Below are 15,867 nucleotides of genomic sequence, written 5' to 3' on the forward strand. Positions count from 1 at the left end.
ATTGTATCTGTAGGCTTTGTGATAATCTGGTTGAAGATGGATGCATAAAGAAATGCCAATCTAGTTTTAATATCCATATGGACCGGCATCCATTGAGTGACTATCACTCTCTAGTGGGTAACGTATTAAACAAGACCGATTGTTGGGTATGCTCTCAAGTACCTCAGGGTCACAGCAAATCAGGGCTAGTACCATTTCCTTTAACGTTAGGGGAGGTACTTGAGCTAAGTGGTGGGAGACCGGTGGACCGGAGGTTTAACATCTCCAGCCCTCCTAGTTTGAAGCTCCACCAATACCATGTGGATAGGTCCCTCATATGTTTTAACATCTCCAATCCTAGAAAACCGGGAAATTGGGAAGTGTCATGGAGCAACCTTACCATGACCTTTTCACACAGAGCAGATAGAATGCCTACAGATACAGAGCTCGTACGCCACATAGCCAGTAGAGGAAAATCTTTTCGGTATCGATATACCTTAGGAAATAGGATTACTAAAGTTGGAGAGGTATCACCAGGATACTGTGCACATATCGTACAAACTGATACGTGCATTAGACAGATGGAAGAATTAGGGTCAGGAGATTTCACCTGGAAGGTTTGTAACATGGTCATGTCCTTCTCCGTCCCTTATGTTCTCCCCGATGATGCATATTTCATATGCGGGAGAAAGGCGTACAAGTGGCTTGCCCCAAACTCTGAAGGATTGTGTTATATTGGAAAAGTATTGCCTGAAGTGATGACTGTAACACATGACAAAATGAAAGACATACACCGTGGTGCCCAAGCTCCTTATACTCACACTCACTACGAACACCGAGTTAAAAGACACCTGTCAGAAAGGTTAGAGCATCCGGCCTCTGATCTTATCCATGAATCCACCGGGATTCAGGTTCTGGTAGCGTTAGATTTCACTCGTACCGCTCGAGGAGTGATGAATTATAAATACATTTCCGCACTCGCCAATTTGTTAGATAATATCACTGAAATGTATGATGACACGTTTAGATACACCGGAAGAGAACTCCAAGCTTACAAAACGGAACTAGTTCAGCATAGGATGGTTCTTAATTACCTTACAGCAGTAACAGGCGGATATTGTGTTACATTGGCAACACAGTACGGCATAAAGTGTTGCACGTACATCACAAATAGTACCGAGGATCCGGTAGAGGTCATAGACCAAAAGATGGATGATATTCTGCAATTAAAATGGGAATTTCGTCGAAAACACAATCTCACCCTTGTTGCTGTAGGTAATGAGCTGACTGGTTGGGTGTCATGGTTGAACCCGCGAAATTGGTTCTCCGGTTTGGGAGAGTGGGCTCAAGGAGTCATAATGGATGTTGGAAAGTTTCTACTGTGTATCTTGGGTGTCGTTATATCGATTGGATTGATATTTAGATGCGGGCAGGCTTTGACGAAGTGTAAACAAAGTACGAAAGTGATGAGCTTGAGGAGTGAGGAAACTGTAATTAACCTGGATTTGATTTATGACCCAATGCTAGAAACCATGACGTAATGATGTAATGAGTATACGGTCCGTCTTTCACCCATTTCTATGTTTTCCTCCGAGGTACAAAGACCCACGTAGACGAAGGATTTGATGAGCCAAGGGGCCGACAACGGAAAGATGGAAAGAGGAAGAGCAGACGACCTGATATACAAGATTTTGATGGACAATGCCATGGGTACCCCAGTTTCCCTAGGAACTTTAAAATCACGCTAGCCCAACATTTTTTTGTAAATCCATGGACGTTGATTGCTTTACTCACGATTTATGAGCAAAAGCACAAAGAAGAAGACTCCAAGCAAATGACACCAATCAAGACCTCAATCGACGAATGTACATTTCCCTGACATAGAATATCATTGCATTTTCCATAAGTGTTCTTTATCTTCATCTCTACAACCCTCAGGTAATGACACACATAGTCGATAGGGAATACAGGCACAGATATCAGCAACCACATACCTCCCCCATTCATGTATCATCAACTAAAATGTGCATCCCCATTTTGTTGCAACCACAGCCGAAATGAGCTCGGTAGAGTTTGACAGCCCATCCACAGACCCTTAGTACGGGATAAGAAGGAATTCAAATGTATACTTCGCAATACCTCGAAGCTTGATTTACCACACGTACGGCACGATGATACATGACCCCCCCAAACATGGACTCATACACACATGCTTCTACTTTCTCACTAGGTCATACCCTCTTCACACCTTCTCCTCTCTCCTCCCCTACCCAACCATGGAAATCAATTAACCCCTGACTTACATTTTTCTCCTTAAATGTTTTGTGGCAGTTATTATTGACTGCCAAAGGGTGGACTGTCGAAGTCAGAAAAATGTCTTAATGCACACTGCCATATTTGCACCGCACACTGGTCCGTGCTGCGCATGCGTACGCTCTCCCGTGGAAGCGCATACCCGCAATAGCGTGCACTCGCACGCGCAGTATGCGCATTTACGGTAGAGTTTATGTGATCGTAGCGTGCGACTCATTCGTTACAAATATTCACAATTAATGTATTTCATAGATCATGTTCCCCTCAATAGTTTCTGTAAGTTTGGTTTAGATAGAATGTCCCTGAGCGGAGGAATCCCTCTTTGTATTGCACGAAGGGTCTAACAGGAGTCATACAGCAGTGTTTGATACCCATCGGAAGAGTATTTAATTAGCAATATTCCGGTGTTGGTTTGGAGCGTATTAATCGCTCGTGCGAATAGTTATGGACATAAGAAGTTTATGTCCATTTCTATGATTTGCACATACTCAGGTATGCGGCGGGAAACCCAGTTCCCCACCCACCTGAGCTGTTGGAAATCAGCACAGCCCACCTGTATGAATCAACCTATGACCTTTGGTTACAGTACAGGGCCGAATTCCTGTGTCCAATAAACTGTAGGATTGTAGGGACTAGGAGATTGCATTGTGTGTGGGGCATAAATAGGCAGACCAACCACATCCAGCTCTCACTCTCTCATCAACGGTTATCTGCTGATAATCGGGAGCTGGATATCGAGGCGCTGGCGATCATACCCTTTGTGCGTAAGTTCTCTCCGTAATCATTGTCTTTCTGTGAGCCAATTCCTCTCTCTCTCTCTGTGTCTATCTCTCTCTCTCTCTATTTTCTCTTTTCTCTCATATCTCCCCTAGACTAAACTTTATAGTATTGTATTATATTGTGTTAGACCAGGATAGTATTGTAGTTTATCCCTTAGTTAGGTGTTTGGTTAGGAAGTCTTTGTTATATTGTAGTGTATCATTTGTACTGTGTTACTCTTTTACAAGTATACTAGATATAATACAGATAATAGGCTTTGGAACCCTAAATCAGTATTTGTGTATTTACTATAGTGTTAAGTGTTCATTTGAGCGTCGGTGACGCTCAAACAGCTTTGTAGGTAGTCAGGTTACACAAGGTTGCATTTACACCCTGTACTCACATTAAGGTATTCTGTGTGTTTCATTGGTATAAGGTTTAATATCAAGGTAAAGTGTTGTAAGCGTCTGCATCGCTGGTGACCTCCTCGTGGTCTCTAGCGTACACTACGTAACAGCGAATCTTTCCCCTAGACTTAACCAATAACGTGTCCTGTGATCACTGGGCCGCGAGCGAACGTGACGCTTGAGCGTCTCGCCTACGGCTGAGCGATCGCTACGCAGATAGCGTACCATTACGGTACTTCTTAAGTAAACAGCGTACAGTGTTCTTAGCTTCATAAGGGTTGGTTATACGACAAAGGAATTTAGCATTGTCACAATGTACTCATATGGACTATTGTGATCCGCTACCCTCTGAGGTATCGATTTATTATTTCCCTCTACCACTCGACCGGTTTCTCTATTCTCGTCAAACGGAATATTTTGTCCGACTGGTAACAGATGATTTCGGTGATATGTAACAATCGGTCCATCCTGATCTTCTGGTTTCAATTGATATACCGGTATACCAGGTAGTTGCTTGATAATTGTATATGGTGACTCTTTCCAACGATTCGCTAATTTCTGCCTTCTAGGAGCTCCCAAACGTCGGATAAGTACTCTGTCTCCAGGCAACAGTATCTGTTCGATCACTTTCTTATCAAATATTTGTTTATTTTGCTCACCTCTTTTCCTTGAAGCTTGATGAGCAAGATCAAAGGCTTCTTTTAAGTCTCTCCTCAATTGTTTTACATACTGTGTGTGAGTAGGAATAACAGACTTAGTGTCATTAGCATTTGTCCCAAGACAGATATCAATCAGCAGCCTAGCTTCTCGTCCAAACATCAGTACATAAGGTGAGTATCCAGTAGTGTCGTTTACGGTACAATTATAAGCATGTACGAGTCGACAAACGTGTCGTTTCCACTGAATTTTGTCATGTGGATTCAGGGTCCCCAACATGTCAAGAAGAGTTCGATTGAAGCGTTCGGGTTGTGGGTCTCCCTGAGGGTGATATGGTGATGTTCTTGATTTTCGTATCCCACAACATATGCACAGTTCTTTGATCAAATTACTCTCGAACTCCCTCCCTTGATCGGTGTGTATTCGAGCAGGTAATCCGTAATGTACGAAAAATTTCTCCCATAGAGTTTTAGCTACCGTTATGGCCTTTTGATCCACAGTGACATACGCTTGAGCGTAGCGAGTGAAGTGATCGGTAGCTACCAATATGTGACTGTCCCTTCCGGAGGGATCTTCTAATGACAGGAAATCGACACACACGAGATCTAATGGCCCTGAGCTGTCTATATTAATTAACCTGGCCGACGGTACTGGTATCGATTTCCTTAGTATACAATTCCGACAATCTCGACAGTAGGATTCAATATCTCTATTCATGTAGGGCCAGTACACTCTTTCGGAGACCAATAGGCGTGTCTTCTCGTATCCCAAATGTCCATGACAGTCGTGCAGTGAGTGTAACACCATGGCAATATATTCTGCAGGTAGTACAAGTTGTTGACGGATTTTTCCTGTCCGATCCTCCGTCTTTCGGTAGAGTATCCCTTTCTTGAAAATTTATCTTTTTCGCTGTTGCAACAACACTCGAGTTGTGTTGGATATCATTACTCCATCATCACTTCTATGAGTTGTGTTTAAGCAATTAATAGCAGTTGCCAGGTGTGTATCTCGCATTTGAGCCTCTCGTAGTTGTTCTTTGGACATTACCTCCAGTCCTCCCATCTCAGCCTGGGATATCCAACAATACATTAAAGGTAACCCTGTATCCGATGCCCCCAGAGAACTGACAATATCTTGTGGTTCTTCTCTTAGGCAGATCATCTGATGACATAGCCCTTGCATGGCCGGCGCTGGGACTTCGATCCATTCATCATTGACACTCGATACAGTAGTGTTCGGCAACCTCGATAATGCATCAGCGTCAATATTACTTGTCCCTGGTCTGTACTTTAAAGTGAAGTAGTAGTTGGCTAGTGATGCCAACCAACGATGCCCCGTGGCATCAAGATGAGCAGTGGTGTTAATATATGTCAATAGGTTATTATCAGTATAGATGGTAAACTTGGTTCCGTACAGGTAGTCGTGGAACTTTTCAACTACTGCCCACTTCAAAGCGAGGAACTCGAGTTTGTGTACTGCATATTTTCTCTCGCTTTCTGATAACCCCCTACTGATATACGCAATAGGTCTCAATTTTCCTTGTTGACGCTGATATAACACTCCACCTAATCCGTCAAACGAGGCATCTATGTGTAGATCGTATGGTTGGGTTGGATCTGCATATGCCAGAACAGGTGAGTGGGTCAAACAATACTTAAGCCGGAGAAATGCGTCTTCACACAGGCTAGTCCATCTATCCCCGAATTCTTCCTGTGGTTTGAAGAAACTATTGGTGGTACCACTTCTTTTGTTCCGGTTTCCACCATGGGCGGGGAGATAGCCTTTAGTCAGTTCCGTGAGAGGTCTAGCTATCCGGGAATACTGTGGTACAAACCGACGGTAGTAACCGCAGAACCCCAGAAATGAACGTAGTTCCTTCAAATTTTTGGGACGGGGCCAATGCATTACTGCATCCGTTTTATCAGGGTCCGTAGCAATTCCGTCCCGATTAACGATATGCCCTAGGTACTTAACGGAGGTCTGACAAAATTTACATTTGTCAATCGACAATTTCAATCCCTTTTTCTGAAGTCGGTCCAATACTTTCAATAGTTGGTCATTATGCTCCTCCAGGGTCTTTCCAAAAACAATAATGTCGTCTAGATAAACGAGCACCTCCCTGTAGCACATATCTCCTACCGTTTGTTCCATTGTGCGTTGAAATGTTGCAGGAGCTCCCTTTACTCCCTGTGGCATCTTGAGGAACTCGAAAAATCCAATAGGGCAGATGAAAGCTGTCTTAGCCCTGTCTTCCGCTTTCATGGGAATTTGGTAGTAACCACACCTCATATCCATTACAGAAAACCACTTACTACCTTGTAAACAGTCCAGTGCTTCTTCGACTCGCGGGACCGTATATTGATCAGTGATGGTTCTATTGTTCAAAGTGCGGTAGTCTATGCATAATCGAATGTCACCATTCTTCTTTCGTGCTACCACAATCGGCGAGGCATAGGGGCTTTCCGAGTCAGCTATAACGTGATTTTCAAGTAATTTCTTCAGGTGTTGTCGTACGTCATCGAAGTCCGCCGGGGCTAACCGACGGGACCTTTCTCTGAAAGGGGTGAGGTCACTCAACGTAATCCTATGCTCTACGCCAAGAGCGGTGCCTAGATCCCAGTCCTCTATTGAAAAGACAGATCTTCTGGCCGATAGTTCGTCTATTATCAGATTCTGTTCTTGTAACGATAGATCACAGTCCTGGAAACATTTCTGTATTTTCATAATAAACGGATCAACTATTACTTCAGTAGAGTTATTGCATTTTAGAGGGTATGTATCTGCAGAGTCTTTGATGATGTTATTGCTGCTAGATGAAGGTAGCTCTTCTTCCGTATTATGATAGATAGAGGACAATCTGTGTTGCGATAGACACCAGTCTGACAGTGTTTTAAACAGGTTCGAGTTGGTGCCGACTATAACAGGCACTGCTTCTCTATCCCCTGGGGGGTCAGGACATATCAGAGCAATAAAAGGTAAAGGAGCTAATTGATCCGAAGTTAATAGTGGGTGGAATTCGATATGGGTCACTACATATCCCAAATAAGGGTATTTTTGGTCACTAAGTCCCCATATAGCCAACCCATCTACAGGCGATATGTGAACGTCTTGTAGATATTGTCTATACCAACTTTCAAAAATTATCGAAACCTGCGACCCACTATCCAATAACACTATACATGGATGACCATTGATGATGGCTTGTACCATGGGAGCCTTTCCCATCATTCCATCTGGGATGGTCCTAGGCCACTGGGTACCCCTCATTGCGCACACTACTATGGCTCGGGAGTTGATGCGGGGTTCATCAACGTCCCTTCCTGGTTTTCCGAGGGAATAGTATTCCTATTTCCACCGTTATTGGAGTTCCTTCCATAGCTCCCAATTTGTGGGCATTCAAACGATCTATGTCCCGTTTGGCCACACCTATAGCAGATTATGTGGTCTCGATTATCCACTCGTCGAATTAGTCCTCTTCCTCTCCCTCGGTTCCTGGAGAACTGAACACTGTTATGTACTGTTATCAGTTGATCCAGTTTTTTATTTTGTTCTTCTAAGAGTTTAAACAGTCGATCATTTGTTGAGGTGGCATCGGTATTTGGTGACACAGCAGCTGGCATTACTACCTTAACTCTCTTGATACTTTTTTTCCTATTGTCAATTTGAACTTCTTCTAATTTCACATCCTTAATTAATTCACTCAACGTTGGTGGCCGAGCTCGGGTCCCACTACATCTAAGTCTCTGAGCTACGGGACTAGATGTCAGTGCCCCTCTCAATAAGTGCTTAAGTCGCCTGTCATCGATTTCCGACTGTTCAATCCCCCCTTTATCTAGAAGTTTATACAATATTTTGTCCAACCGGTATATGAAATTTGTGAGAGGTTCTGAGGGTTCTTGGTAAGTATGGTTTAGACGAGCCAATATATCTCCTATGTCTTCAATTGTCCCAAAGGAATAGTCTAATGCATTGAAGTAATCCTTCAGCGTGGCGTGGGTATTGCTACGTCGGGTAGCCTGTATTATCCCCATGGCGGGACCCCTTAGGCTTTCAACAATCCTTTGTTTTTTTATATACTCGGGGCACCGCCATTCCTCTGAATGTTGTATGGCAGCTTCACGCCATGCTTCGTAACCTTCTTCCCCAGTGGGGATAGGTATTGTGCCCGAAAATACTCGTAGTCGTCTGTATCCTCCTTCGTAGTGCCACCGCTCAAATTGACTCACCACTTTATCCATGACGGATTCAACTTGGGGTTCAATAGATTCACCTAAGGATGGTTTGGGCAGAGAGTTATCACCGGTGCCAGGTGCATCTCTCCCCTGATGATCTGTCTCTTCTCTATTCTCCACAGCTTCTGTAGCCTCCCCGTCATTCTCTTCACTACTTCTAGGCCAAATTATCTGACATCTTCGACCCGCAACTCCTCCTACTAATACGTTAATGGGTATTAGGGAGGAGTCCAAACAATCCTGTGTCGTTATGAGTATCGCTCTAATTTCGCCGGTCGCTCCCTTCCACTTGTCCACCAATAATGGGACCCTTACACCACACAATTTCTGAGCTTCTGTAATCACCTCATCATCAGTAATACCTGACAAATCTCCTACTATACTCAGACTGCATCGTACATTAACCTTATGGTCCATACACCATTGGTATATGCTGCGTTCATTGATGACCTCCATGGTTGTACTATCTTGGATCCTGGAACGGTTAATGGATCTCAGCAGTGCCTCCAGTGTAAGCCTTGTTTTAATACCATGAGCATCAATATATATACAGTGCCTCCACTCAGACCTTTGATCTGTTCAAAGAGTATGACAGATGGGGGTAAAGTCTGAGAAACCCCTATTCTATGTCAAACAATAACTCCTTTTATTGCATTCTTTGTTTTGTTTCCAACAATACTTTATTCACTTACTTTCACTTGTTTCTATACTTTATTCACTTACTTGATGAAAGGGGCTCCGAGCCTTCTATACTCAAGCAGGATCAGAGGATTCGGAATAACGGGACCACCTTAAACCGGCTCCTAGTCTTCAAATGTATTTTTAATATTATGTACTTTAACTGTATTATACTTTACAGGTGCAGCATGTAAATACATACAACAATGCAAAAAGGCACAATCTTAACAATACTATAACCCTACTCTCACAATATAACCCTTATCCCCTAGAGTTATATATTTGCAAATATATTTTTCAGTGCACTGAGTTCAGACTATTAATTACAATCCCCAAAGAAGGGAGAGCAACAATCTCTGTTATTCTTTTATATTAGTTGAGGTTATAAATAGTTCCTTGTCGATAACCGATCCACTGGCCAAAAGATAACTTGTAGGGCTGCGGAAACTTTACTGTAACAAGTCTCAACTAATTAAGATTTGTATGGATTCCATTCGACATCTCTAGTGTCTTTTAACGGAGGATAGCTTTTACTTTGAGCCTTTGTCCACATTAAGAGTGTCACTTGTTCTAGATCTAATTAAATATGTAGGCTATAAATGAGTCCGTTATAGATATATATATATATAGCGTGTAGCTCTTGAAGATGTGATGCCCTATCAGCGTCGTGATAATCTATCCTTCTCTGTTTTAGGACAATTAGACTTCCATAAGATGTCTGTAGCAGATTATCAGGTAAGTGTAAATAGTTCCTTGAATCCGCTATTATATCTATTCTTCTCTTTTGTATAATACTGCAATCGCTGTGATCTATTTGTAATATGTCACTCTAGGACAGTCTATATATTGCACAGTCTCTGCAGGGGGGCGTTGTATTAGTATTATATGGCAAAGATCATTGGTAGAGGATATCACTTACTACAAGTACTGTTAATACAGCACTGAAGAAGGTCTCTGAAGAGTGAAGGTGTACGTGCCCACTTCCTTTTCCACAGAGGGTCGGTGGACTATCGGCGTCAGTGTGGGCTGAGTATACACTTTTGACAGCTGTCTCTCTCCGTGTTCCGATCCTCCCACCGGTTGACGCGTACGGGTAATGTCCGCCCCTTCTGGGTGACGCGCCCGGGAGATTTCCGCCCCCCTTCTGACGGCTAGTGACGAGGATTCAGTCTCCGTCCTCCGGCTTCCTTAGACGCTGCTTGTGGCTCCTTGATCTCTCTCCCCCGGCCCTCTGGTAGGTTTCTTCAAACGCGGTGTATAGCGGCTCCACTCCGCAGCAATTAGCAGTCCTCCGTCTCTTAGGCTCAACCGACGTCTGTGTCGCACTTGCCCCGACCTTTATACTGTCCTCCTCAACGTCTATATCCGGGCACCTGGGGCACCTGTGCTGTGTTCTCCTTCCCAGGTCTCTCCTGCACGAGAGCCTCTCGATTCAGTCCCAGCTCCTGTCTCTCACCAAGGCATCATTACATATATATTAAATTATAATAAACACTACAAGTATACAATTTATAATGTGTTAAACATATATCATTCTTTACATTACGTCTCTCTACACTCCTCCCCCTGGTGTCAGGTATTTATCCCATTTATATAAATCTGACACCATCATACTCCCTCTATTCCAGGATTGTAACATCCCATTTTGTGTCCCACTGGCCATATACTATCATTCTCGAAATATGGCCATGGCAATATAGTAGTTGAGTTAACAAGTCGGGGTTCTTCACTAGGAATTCCCAAACGATCATAAGTTAGTATTAAGGGTGGCCGATGTGTCCGATGGGGTCGAACTCGTTGGGGCATGGAGTTGCTATCTCCACGATATCTATCTTCACTGATAATTGATTCGTTGTTTACTTCCTCCCAACTAAGGTCAGCGTCATTCAATACAGGAATATCGTTGATAGACCTTCCCCAATCGTATGTAGCCTCTCTTTCATCAGTGGAGTTCTCTCCTTGAGTTTCTTTCTCTGGACTAAAATCTCTCCTTTCTAATTCTTTACCACAAGTATGACGATCTTCATAATAGAAGTACCCTGCTCCCTCTTCATTCGGCTCGCCTGTTATTGTTTCAATGTACTCATATGGACTATTGTGATCCGCTACCCTCTGAGGTATCGATTTATTATTTCCCACTACCACTCGACCGGTTTCTCTATTCTCGTCAAACGGAATATTTTGTCCGACTGGTAACAGATGATTTCGGTGATATGTAACAATCGGTCCATCCTGATCTTCTGGTTTCAATTGATATACCGGTATACCAGGTAGTTGCTTGATAATTGTATATGGTGACTCTTTCCAACGATTCGCTAATTTCTGCCTTCTAGGAGCTCCCAAACGTCGGATAAGTACTCTGTCTCCAGGCAACAGTATCTGTTCGATCACTTTCTTATCAAATATTTGTTTATTTTGCTCACCTCTTTTCCTTGAAGCTTGATGAGCAAGATCAAAGGCTTCTTTTAAGTCTCTCCTCAATTGTTTTACATACTGTGTGTGAGTAGGAATAACAGACTTAGTGTCATTAGCATTTGTCCCAAGACAGATATCAATCAGCAGCCTAGCTTCTCGTCCAAACATCAGTACATAAGGTGAGTATCCAGTAGTGTCGTTTACGGTACAATTATAAGCATGTACGAGTCGACAAACGTGTCGTTTCCACTGAATTTTGTCATGTGGATTCAGGGTCCCCAACATGTCAAGAAGAGTTCGATTGAAGCGTTCGGGTTGTGGGTCTCCCTGAGGGTGATATGGTGATGTTCTTGATTTTCGTATCCCACAACATATGCACAGTTCTTTGATCAAATTACTCTCGAACTCCCTCCCTTGATCGGTGTGTATTCGAGCAGGTAATCCGTAATGTACGAAAAATTTCTCCCATAGAGTTTTAGCTACCGTTATGGCCTTTTGATCCACAGTGACATACGCTTGAGCGTAGCGAGTGAAGTGATCGGTAGCTACCAATATGTGACTGTCCCTTCCGGAGGGATCTTCTAATGACAGGAAATCGACACACACGAGATCTAATGGCCCTGAGCTGTCTATATTAATTAACCTGGCCGACGGTACTGGTATCGATTTCCTTAGTATACAATTCCGACAATCTCGACAGTAGGATTCAATATCTCTATTCATGTAGGGCCAGTACACTCTTTCGGAGACCAATAGGCGTGTCTTCTCGTATCCCAAATGTCCATGACAGTCGTGCAGTGAGTGTAACACCATGGCAATATATTCTGCAGGTAGTACAAGTTGTTGACGGATTTTTCCTGTCCGATCCTCCGTCTTTCGGTAGAGTATCCCTTTCTTGAAAATTTATCTTTTTCGCTGTTGCAACAACACTCGAGTTGTGTTGGATATCATTACTCCATCATCACTTCTATGAGTTGTGTTTAAGCAATTAATAGCAGTTGCCAGGTGTGTATCTCGCATTTGAGCCTCTCGTAGTTGTTCTTTGGACATTACCTCCAGTCCTCCCATCTCAGCCTGGGATATCCAACAATACATTAAAGGTAACCCTGTATCCGATGCCCCCAGAGAACTGACAATATCTTGTGGTTCTTCTCTTAGGCAGATCATCTGATGACATAGCCCTTGCATGGCCGGCGCTGGGACTTCGATCCATTCATCATTGACACTCGATACAGTAGTGTTCGGCAACCTCGATAATGCATCAGCGTCAATATTACTTGTCCCTGGTCTGTACTTTAAAGTGAAGTAGTAGTTGGCTAGTGATGCCAACCAACGATGCCCCGTGGCATCAAGATGAGCAGTGGTGTTAATATATGTCAATAGGTTATTATCAGTATAGATGGTAAACTTGGTTCCGTACAGGTAGTCGTGGAACTTTTCAACTACTGCCCACTTCAAAGCGAGGAACTCGAGTTTGTGTACTGCATATTTTCTCTCGCTTTCTGATAACCCCCTACTGATATACGCAATAGGTCTCAATTTTCCTTGTTGACGCTGATATAACACTCCACCTAATCCGTCAAACGAGGCATCTATGTGTAGATCGTATGGTTGGGTTGGATCTGCATATGCCAGAACAGGTGAGTGGGTCAAACAATACTTAAGCCGGAGAAATGCGTCTTCACACAGGCTAGTCCATCTATCCCCGAATTCTTCCTGTGGTTTGAAGAAACTATTGGTGGTACCACTTCTTTTGTTCCGGTTTCCACCATGGGCGGGGAGATAGCCTTTAGTCAGTTCCGTGAGAGGTCTAGCTATCCGGGAATACTGTGGTACAAACCGACGGTAGTAACCGCAGAACCCCAGAAATGAACGTAGTTCCTTCAAATTTTTGGGACGGGGCCAATGCATTACTGCATCCGTTTTATCAGGGTCCGTAGCAATTCCGTCCCGATTAACGATATGCCCTAGGTACTTAACGGAGGTCTGACAAAATTTACATTTGTCAATCGACAATTTCAATCCCTTTTTCTGAAGTCGGTCCAATACTTTCAATAGTTGGTCATTATGCTCCTCCAGGGTCTTTCCAAAAACAATAATGTCGTCTAGATAAACGAGCACCTCCCTGTAGCACATATCTCCTACCGTTTGTTCCATTGTGCGTTGAAATGTTGCAGGAGCTCCCTTTACTCCCTGTGGCATCTTGAGGAACTCGAAAAATCCAATAGGGCAGATGAAAGCTGTCTTAGCCCTGTCTTCCGCTTTCATGGGAATTTGGTAGTAACCACACCTCATATCCATTACAGAAAACCACTTACTACCTTGTAAACAGTCCAGTGCTTCTTCGACTCGCGGGACCGTATATTGATCAGTGATGGTTCTATTGCTCAAAGTGTGGTAGTCTATGCATAATCGAATGTCACCATTCTTCTTTCGTGCTACCACAATCGGCGAGGCATAGGGGCTTTCCGAGTCAGCTATAACGTGATTTTCAAGTAATTTCTTCAGGTGTTGTCGTACGTCATCGAAGTCCGCCGGGGCTAACCGACGGGACCTTTCTCTGAAAGGGGTGAGGTCACTCAACGTAATCCTATGCTCTACGCCAAGAGCGGTGCCTAGATCCCAGTCCTCTATTGAAAAGACAGATCTTCTGGCCGATAGTTCGTCTATTATCAGATTCTGTTCTTGTAACGATAGATCACAGTCCTGGAAACATTTCTGTATTTTCATAATAAACGGATCAACTATTACTTCAGTAGAGTTATTGCATTTTAGAGGGTATGTATCTGCAGAGTCTTTGATGATGTTATTGCTGCTAGATGAAGGTAGCTCTTCTTCCGTATTATGATAGATAGAGGACAATCTGTGTTGCGATAGACACCAGTCTGACAGTGTTTTAAACAGGTTCGAGTTGGTGCCGACTATAACAGGCACTGCTTCTCTATCCCCTGGGGGGTCAGGACATATCAGAGCAATAAAAGGTAAAGGAGCTAATTGATCCGAAGTTAATAGTGGGTGGAATTCGATATGGGTCACTACATATCCCAAATAAGGGTATTTTTGGTCACTAAGTCCCCATATAGCCAACCCATCTACAGGCGATATGTGAACGTCTTGTAGATATTGTCTATACCAACTTTCAAAAATTATCGAAACCTGCGACCCACTATCCAATAACACTATACATGGATGACCATTGATGATGGCTTGTACCATGGGAGCCTTTCCTATCATTCCATCTGGGATGGTCCTAGGCCACTGGGTACCCCCCATTGCGCACACTACTATGGCTCGGGAGTTGATGCGGGGTTCATCAACGTCCCTTCCTGGTTTTCCGAGGGAATAGTATTCCTATTTCCACCGTTATTGGAGTTCCTTCCATAGCTCCCAATTTGTGGGCATTCAAACGATCTATGTCCCGTTTGGCCACACCTATAGCAGATTATGTGGTCTCGATTATCCACTCGTCGAATTAGTCCTCTTCCTCTCCCTCGGTTCCTGGAGAACTGAACACTGTTATGTACTGTTATCAGTTGATCCAGTTTTTTATTTTGTTCTTCTAAGAGTCGATCATTTGTTGAGGTGGCATCGGTATTTGGTGACACAGCAGCTGGCATTACTACCTTAACTCTCTTGATACTTTTTTTCCTATTGTCAATTTGAACTTCTTCTAATTTCACATCCTTAATTAATTCACTCAACGTTGGTGGCCGAGCTCGGGTCCCACTACATCTAAGTCTCTGAGCTACGGGACTAGATGTCAGTGCCCCTCTCAATAAGTGCTTAAGTCGCCTGTCATCGATTTCCGACTGTTCAATCCCCCCTTTATCTAGAAGTTTATACAATATTTTGTCCAACCGGTATATGAAATTTGTGAGAGGTTCTGAGGGTTCTTGGTAAGTATGGTTTAGACGAGCCAATATATCTCCTATGTCTTCAATTGTCCCAAAGGAATAGTCTAATGCATTGAAGTAATCCTTCAGCGTGGCGTGGGTATTGCTACGTCGGGTAGCCTGTATTATCCCCATGGCGGGACCCCTTAGGCTTTCAACAATCCTTTGTTTTTTTATATACTCGGGGCACCGCCATTCCTCTGAATGTTGTATGGCAGCTTCACGCCATGCTTCGTAACCTTCTTCCCCAGTGGGGATAGGTATTGTGCCCGAAAATACTCGTAGTCGTCTGTATCCTCCTTCGTAGTGCCACCGCTCAAATTGACTCACCACTTTATCCATGACGGATTCAACTTGGGGTTCAATAGATTCACCTAAGGATGGTTTGGGCAGAGAGTTATCACCGGTGCCAGGTGCATCTCTCCCCTGATGATCTGTCTCTTCTCTATTCTCCACAGCTTCTGTAGCCTCCCCGTCATTCTCTTCACTACTTCTAGGCCAAATTATCTGACATCTTCGACCCGCAACTCCTCC

The sequence above is a fragment of the Pseudophryne corroboree genome, unplaced genomic scaffold (genome assembly GCF_028390025.1).
Source record: "Pseudophryne corroboree isolate aPseCor3 unplaced genomic scaffold, aPseCor3.hap2 scaffold_612, whole genome shotgun sequence".
Classification (NCBI taxonomy): Eukaryota; Metazoa; Chordata; class Amphibia; order Anura; family Myobatrachidae; genus Pseudophryne; species Pseudophryne corroboree.